Genomic DNA, 8,593 nt, shown 5'->3' with positions numbered 1-8,593 from the left:
CTTTGTGGTGGGTGTGATCATTCCTGAGCATTAATGCAATAGCTGTAATGGATGCGAACATCCCTGCTAGAAGTGCTAACACAAACAGGCTGCTCCCTGCTTGCCTAGCGAGGGCTGCAGCCCCAGGACCCTTTCCCACCAAACATCCCTGGGCACACTCGTCCCGTCTGCCCACAGAGCAACACCCGGCACAGGAGCAGCTCAGAGCAGCAGCAGGAGGCTGATTCTCAAGGCAGAGCAGAATTAAGATGCTGCGGTGCCACTTGCTCTCCAGCACAATGGGCGTTTAGTCTCCGTAGCAGTTTTATACCTTCCAGCTATTTACGAGTTTCACTGAGACGTCGTCCTGTGTGCTGATGCAAAAAGAATTCACTGCCTTCCTGTGTACTTCAGGGCTCTGTCTCTCTGTACTTAAAGCTTATGGCTCACTACTCCTAGGATTTGTTTTTCCAGCGCTGGTTGCTTTGAAATTTTCTTCCTATGGGCCACAGATGTTAATTCCAGCTGTATCCTATCTAAGAGTGCAGGTAAATAATTTACAGCTAGGAAAAGGTGTTTCGGCTGGATGCAGGTAGCTTTCACAATCTCTCATAAGATGAATTAGGCAGCTTTTTGTGATTTCTCCGTACCATTTGTCATTGTTATGCCCCTGCAAACTCTGGCAATAGGTGCAGCAGATGGTCTGCGGCGATTTATATTTTAATGCCTAGGACACGCACAAATGTACCATATGTAAAAACAGGGGGCTAGGTGTATGTCGGCCTTCTGCTGAGAGCAGTCCTGGCTTTCTGGCCTGCCTCTCCCTCGCTAACAAGGTCCTGTCTGAAATGATGGCTCTGGTGTTTCGTCCTGGGCTGTGCTCCTCTGGTGTGCATGTTGTAGGGACACATTCCTCCTAGCCGGAGATTACCCAACGCTTACCTCCACGTCACACAGAAAAGTAATAGAAACAAAATTGTGAAGTAGTAAAAAAAAAGAAATAAAAAAAAAAAAAAAAGGCAATGAGCAAAGCAATTACAAAATTAGAACTGAGGAGCCCATGGAGGGCTGAGCAAGCATCTCAGGAGGCACCACGAGAAGGCTGCGAAGGCGGCGTGGGGGCGTCCTCAGCTTGCGGGGGGGAAAAATCCCCGCGACCATGGCACGCACACACCTCCGGGCAGATGCAGACGTTACACGGGGGATGCAGAAAATAACCAGCATATGTAGCGATGCGCCATAAATTCAGTGGGATTATTGATGTGGCGGCCAACAGCCCGTAAAAGAACTGCGCGCGCTTCTCCCACATCGGGCGCTCCCTTTCTGCTGCGCCTTGGTTGAGGATTCCTGGGATCGCTGCTGCCTGTGCCTGCAGGACAAACGCTGCAGATGCCTTAAATACTGATGCTCGGTGTGGCTGCTGCTGGGCAGGGGCTCCCCAACCACCCTGGTGCTGCCCCAGCTCTGTGGCTCCCGCGCAGAGCCCTCAGCCCGTGCCTTTGCAGTCAGCTTTCTGCAGGACCTCACTGTGCAGGGAAAATGCCTTAAAAACCAAGTCAGCTCTTGCCTGCAGAGTCTACATGAACCGAGCGCTGGCAGGTTGTTCCCTAGCTGTGCAAATCCAGGCAAAACCTCAGCACTTCCCAGAATTACTCCTAGGCGTAGTGCTGGCGTGGGTCGGGCTCACAGCAAGCTGCAGCTGCTCTCCTGCACAGGTATGAGCAGGAGGAGATGCAGGCTCTCCCGAACTGCCACCCCCAAGTTTTAACGGGGAAGTCTGATCTTGTGCAAGGAGCAGAGGTTCCTTTCTGACAGCCGAATTAATATTCATTATTCATTAGGGAAGAAAATGCTGAGGTGTTTATCGTTGCTTCATTAGATTTAGCCAAATACAGGCTAAATGTAATTGCTTGCACAAACTCCTGTGGCAAGGCTTACAACTCATAGTCAAAAAGGAAAATCTGGGGACCCTGCATGGGCACGCGTGCAGGCAGCTGAAACCGAGCAGACACGGGCTTTAAGAAGTATTTCTCCAGTCTTTGTCATCTCCTGTTCTGTTTGTTTATAACCAGAGGGAAAACATAAACTAACCACTAGCAGCAGACACACCAAGCTGCTCTCTTTTTTGTCTAGCCATTTTGCAGTTCCAGAAAGAGAAGTGCTGGCTCAGAAAGCAGCTCAAAATTCATCGAGAGGCGCATCCAAAGCTTGGCGAAACTATTGATAACTGCGTTTTTCCTGTCTTTCCTCAGCATTTCCATGAGTGTGGCATCATCTGCCTGGAGATCAGGCTTTCGCATCTCTCCCAGTAAAGGTGGGGGAAATAAAGCAGGGGAAGAAGAATTCCTCATTTTCTCTATTTAATGACTATTGTGTTTTGTTCTGGTTTATTACAACTGTGCCCATGGTGGAACCAGAGGGGGCTGAGCTTCACACGAGCCCACACAGGGATGGAGCAGAGGGAGGCCAGCAGCATCCACCAGTGCCCACGCTCAGTTTTAGGGATGGAAAACTGAAACCCAGACTCTCTTCTGGCTCCCAATTCTCACTTCCCACACTTAATTAAACTAATCAAGGCTTCCCCCTCCCCCTCAGCTTCCCTGCCAATAAAAGCAGCAGCACAGGGCAGGGTGGTGGATGTGGTGCCCTGGGAAGCTGTGTCTGACCCCAGCCCTGTGCCCTCGGATGCTCTGCGGATGGCAGGTCAGCTCTCCTCCTCCCCGGGTCCTGACCAGAACTAAATACCTCCGAAAGGCACCTGAAGGGAAAGCAAAGGCTGTTCTCTGCCTTTCAGATCCACTTGCTAATTACAAAGTGCATTCGTTTTAGCACCCTGCTATCCCGTAATTGATGTTGGATACCTCTCACAATGAGCCTGATTTAAATGTATACATGTTTCTCCTTCTCCTGAAACCCTGCTGGCTGTGAGACACCTAATTAACAGCAGAGCTTTCAAAGTCTCCCTAACAAATGCATCTCTGTGTTTCTTAGCACAAGGACTCTCATTAGCGAAGCTGTGCTTTGTGATTATTTATACCCCTTCTATAATTAAAAATTCTGAAAGCTAATTACAATTATCCATCAGTTTTTCAACATGCCAGGACTGGAGATCTTAACCTTTTTATGCCGGTGTTTTTTGTGGTTTTTTTTGTTTTTTTTTTACGAGCATCCCCTCGCCCTTGAGGCAGGGGCGTGCGCCTGCCCCCTCCCAGCCTGCAGCCTCCTCTTCAGCCGCTTCTCTCCTTCCCTTCACACTTCACAGCCGGCTGTTTATTTGTTTTCATTATGTGCTTTACTTCATTGTTGCCAGCAGTGGTGTTTGCTTGGGTAGCTGAAAGCAGAGGAAAAGGGCAGTGATGCTGTGGGGGCTCTCAGGGTGCTGCCCCGAGCGGGACCACGGCGTGCGGCTACCACCACGGCTCCCCCAGAATATTGGCTGGCCCACGTGGTGCTTTCTTTTTAGGTTGAGGCCAATTTTTCCTATTGCCATGGCAACCCAGAAGTTAAGCTTTCCTGGCTCTTGGGCACCCAGGCTGTCTGCCCTGACCCGGCATCAGCGGGTGCCTTGGCTGGGGCGTGGGGCTGGGCACCCGTGGGTGCGCTCATGATGCTCAGGTGCCTCGGTTTTGTACCTGCGTGGGTTGTGCCTCCTTTCCCCCATTTGGGTGGCAGCATTTTCTCCACTTCCCATGTCCTGCACCAGCACCCAGGCACCTCATGGGGCGTGGGGCTGCAGAGCTGCACGCAGTCCCTGCGCGGGCTCAGTCTGGGAAGTCGTAATCTTAATATGAACATCTTTAAATATCCCTACTAATGGGCTCATTCTTTAATTTCCTGAAGCAATGACAGTTTCAACAGACCCTATATCAAAGCTAAGATGGGATCTGTCACTGAGTGGCTGAATTATATTTCATCCTTTATTTTTATCAGCTCCACTGACTTATTTATTACATTTAGAGTCTCGGCTGGCTTTTGTCTGGCCTGTACTTTGCTGCTGCTCATAGAGAAAAAGCAATAGTTTATAAAGCCATTTTCACAGTGTCCCCATAATTTTAGGCCATGTCTGAGGCTTCATTTTGAATGAAACTCTGCAGATAAACTGTTATTCATGGTGATGCCTGTGAAGTCCTTGGCAGCCCCCAGAGAACACTGCCTGCTTATAAAGGGCTTTCCCTCAGATTTATTTTTGTAGAACAAAGGGCAATTTTCCCATCTTCCCAGCAGCAGCAGCCCACGTGGCAGATGCCACTCAGGGTGTTATCTTGCAGTGCTTTTTTTTTTATTTTCTTATTGAAAATATAATAAAATTCCAGGCCACATGTGCTTTGAGAACAAGCCCTGGGAATCACCTCCAGCGCACGAGCTGGGTATGGCTGCTTGTAAGTGGCTGTTCTGTGGGCTGGAGCTGGCCCCATTTCCAGTTGGGATGCTGGGGGTACTGGGATGTGCAGGGCCATGGGAAAGCCCCCACGGGCCCAGGCTGTGAGCATCCAGCCCATCACAATCACAAGTATTACCAAGCCAGCAGAACATTTGGTCGTGCCGTTCTGGACGCGTTCCCTTTTCTACCCTGCTGGCTCGGTGCTGCTCTCGCCCTGGGGATGCTGGGCTGGGTGGCTGCACTGGCTGGGCATAAAGATGATGCCTGCAAATGTTGGTGACCTCCAGCCAGCCACGGTTCAGGGGCAGGGAATTCTCCAAGCAGAAGAGGAGAGCAATGAGCCGCCCTCTGGGCACTGGGGAGTGGAGTCGAAGCACGCGAGCAGCTCCGAGAGCATCTCCTGAGACCCAGCAAGTGCCACAGTTAATATATTTAATATATTTTGTGCAGACTGCCAGTCATTAGAAATGTGCTTGTTCTGTCATTGCTCTGAGGCAGTCACGGTGAAGCATTTGTCCTCCGAGTGCATGGGGAAAAATTAGAGTGCCCTGAGCTGAATTGGTCAGCCAAAAATAATGTACGGCTTTATCCTTGGAAGGAAATTGGACATTGATTGGAGGACAGAAGTTCGGCACAATAGTTAAAGCAGTGTGACATTTCCATACATTAGGGGAGCGTGTGCAGTAGGCGTAATTCAGTGTGTAAATCATCGCTCTCCGGTGGCACGCCTTTGTGCGCCTGCAGGAGGAGAGCTCCTGCCAACAGCCCTCCCCTGGCTCCCGTCCTCTGTGCGCTGCCCAGAGCGGGGCTCCCCACCCCGGGGTGCACCCGGGGGCGGCACAGGGCTGGCTCCCCTGGACATGGCAATGGGTGCCCCATCGGAGCGGGTGGGCTGTGGAAAATGGCTGTGAGCAGAGCCATGAGCAAGTGGAGCTGATGGGGCTTGGCAGGGTCACTGAGTGAAGGTGTGAGCACCGTATCGACGTGCTGCCAGTGAGAGGGGAAAGGTCTGGGGAAGCAGGAACCCAAAATGCTGAAAACCTACCAGGTGTGGCACCGCTCCCTGCCACGGGCACCGTGCTGCGAGGCCAGCTCTGGGGGTCACAGCACGGGTCGGTGATTTAGTGCTGAGGAGACACCTTGAGTGGGGAAATTATGGGAAAGCCACTGCAGTCATTACGCACGCTGATTTATCAGCCTTTGAGGGGAGGCAGCGGATCAAAGTACCTCGGTGAAATGCGGGCGGCTGTAAACCTGAACCCAGACTGACCCAGGGATGCTGCTCCTGCCCTCCACTGCTGCTCTACAGCTCAGGTATTGCACATCTCAACGAGGCACGTACAGAGAACTGCTGCAGTGTACAGACAAACATTTTTGCATCAATAGCATATTTTAATATAATAATCTCCTTTGAAAATCTCCTTAGCTCCATTGTTTATATGCCTTCAGTTCCTGTGCCATATGGAATGCATATTACAAGGGAAAAAGCAACTTCTGGCTTAGGTAATTACGAGATTGCTTCTATTGCTGCTGACACAGTGGTGGCAGTGTGTGGGCTTGATCTCTTCCCTGGCTGCTCCTGAAGGCAGTCTGAGCACAGACCCAGGCAGAGCCCTTGCCGCAGGCTCCTGCAGCCCACGCGGGCTCCCAGCACCAGGAGCAGGGACGCTTCCTCTCCTGGGGGGGCAGGAGGGCGACCTGTTGCCACTCCTGAATAAAAGGCCTATAGAAAAACTCCAGCCGCAGATATCCCCGGGAACTTGTCCAGGATGACAATGCCTATCGCCCTGCCCAGGCTGGCCATGTTAATGGCATTAGTTCCGCATGCGTCAAGCTGAAGAAGTGCGAGTTTAGATTGTGCTGGCACTTGCAAGAGGAAATTTGCAGTCAGTGGTGTTTGTGTTACCGCACAGCAGTAAAGCCACTTTGTGCCTCTGGGATGTGTTCCTGTAACAGGGGTGCATGTGAGCTGATGCACTTTGGGGTGGGATTATCCCTCTGCTCCTTCCCAAGGCCCCGTGGCGCAGGGAGAGGCCGCCAGCCCCTTTGGTCAGAGGCACGTCCCCCTCACAGCACATCCAAACCCTGAGCGTTTTTTCTCAGCTCTATGAATATTTAAACGAACTTGCAGGATCTCAAGGACCTCCCTATCTACCCTTCCTAGGGATGGTAATGATCTCTGAATATGAAATTAGGAATAATTACGATCCATTCATCCCGTTTAATAGTGAGTCAAATAACTCCAGTGCTTGCTGGCAGAAGTTCTCTGGAAGTTTTCTGGCCTGCTGGATGTGAAGCAATTTGGAAGCCAGCTGAATTAGCAGCTTTTCTCCGTGCTAGCTCTCGCTCAAGGCCGCCGGGGTCCGCAGTGTCTGTACGTGCCCTGCTGAGGTCCTGGGCTCCCCCTGCCCCTGCCTTGGCTTCGAGCGCTCCCCGTAAGCCATGGGGCTGCCACTGCACCAGGAGCGATGCACGGGGCTGTCAGAGGAGCCTGGACGTTTGCTCCTGTCCCCAGCCATCATCATGGGGTGCAGGCATCCAGGTGGGCAAGCAGGGGGCAGCGGCTCGGGGGGGCTGTGCTGGGCTGGCAGTGCAGCCCCTTGGCTCAGCGCTGCCGGTGGGCAAGCTCCCCGTTCCCTCCCCTGCACTGCTCTTGGTCCGCAGGTAGCAGTGTTGAGAGCCTCCTTGTTTTCATTTAATTGATTTCACTCCGCTTTTAATTAGCAAAAGTGGGATCAAACTCCAGCTCCCCGGTAATGAGGGCATTGTCTCTAGCTTGTTTACATTTTCCGTTTAAAGCGCGTTGGTTTTTTATCTCATTTCGCTTTTCCCCTTCAAACAGCTCACTCGTAATTACCTGTTCTCGTATGAATAGGTTGCTTTCATTCTATCACCTGTGTTTGTAAAAGGCTGCTGATGGAGTGAGTGCCGGAGAGACTCGTCCCCGAGTGATGGGAGCTGCTTCTGTGCTCGCCTTGGGTGGGCTCCTCGTGGCTGTGCCGGGAGCCCCCAGCCCTCAGCCTGCATCTCCCAACCCTCCTGGTGCCACGGGAGGGTTCCCAGCCCCCCTGCAGCCCCTTGCCTCTCCTGGATGAGTTGTGTGGTCGGTTTGATGGGGCCGTTATTGGGTTCACTCACTCACAGGCATCAAGTGGCTGAGAACAGCAGCCGTAAAACAGCCCGGAAAGGCCGAGGGGTTTTATCTCATAGCTAACTTCCAGACTCCGGCAGTAACTTTAGGAATTCCCAGGCACGCCCGAGGACAGCAAGGCAAGTGCTCCGTTCCCAAAGCTAATATAGATACAAGCAACAAAAGGAAAAAGGAGCTTATGACTAAACATTACCATAGCCTGAAGATCACAGCAGTATTTTAAGCTACTGCTTGCTATCTTTGGACTGTGACTCTCTGATGAGTAACAAAATATTTGCTTTTTTTTTTTTTTTCCCCCCTTTATGGATCTGTCATTCTACTGGCAGAATCTTGTCCTATTGACCCAAAGAACCTCAATTTCAAAGCTATTAAAACCTAATTTTCTGTACCGGGCTCCTGAGACAGGCACTAACTTTCATAGAATAATTCATTTCTTCCCCTGGAAGAAAAAAAAAAAAGGAAAAAAAAAAAAGAGAGAGAAAAGAAAGCAGCGGTGAAGTGCCGGTACAAAGAGAAGCTCAGGACAGAGCCACGCCGCCTGGAAGAGGCTGCCGGTGTGTTTGCTGCTGATATTCCCCCGCAGTGTCCTTCCAGAAGAGGAGCACAAGCCCGGCAGTGGCACAGGCCACAGGCTGTTTGCAGAAGACGACTGCCACCGACTGATAACGTGACGCCAACATGCCGCTGTACCCGGCTCTGCGGGCAGGGCTGGGCACCGAGGGGTGGCTGCTGGCCCCCCAGCAGGGTACCTGCATCCCACAGGGGCATTTCTCTTGCTTTGGACCCGTAGCACCTGCAGGACGGGTATCTTGGGCTCATCCTGCACCCGCTGCTGTCCCGGGAGGTTTGGCACATCTCCGTCTCCTCTCTGTCCTAGGTTAGTGCTGGTTTGTGACCAGCCCTGAAGCTTTAGATGGCCAACATCCTATGCTAAAGCAGTGGCCACTTGGCTGGTGGCATTTCTGCAATACTCGTGGTTTCTGATGGTTAGGGAGGGATCACGAGGAGTTTGTGGCTGCCAGCCCGGCCGGTCCCACCGTACTGCCGGTTCCCTTTCCAAAACTTAATGAAAGGGAAAAGCT

Source organism: Anas acuta, chromosome 22 (genome assembly GCF_963932015.1).
Source record: "Anas acuta chromosome 22, bAnaAcu1.1, whole genome shotgun sequence".
NCBI classification, from domain to species: Eukaryota; Metazoa; Chordata; class Aves; order Anseriformes; family Anatidae; genus Anas; species Anas acuta.
This window is presented reverse-complemented; position numbering follows the sequence as displayed.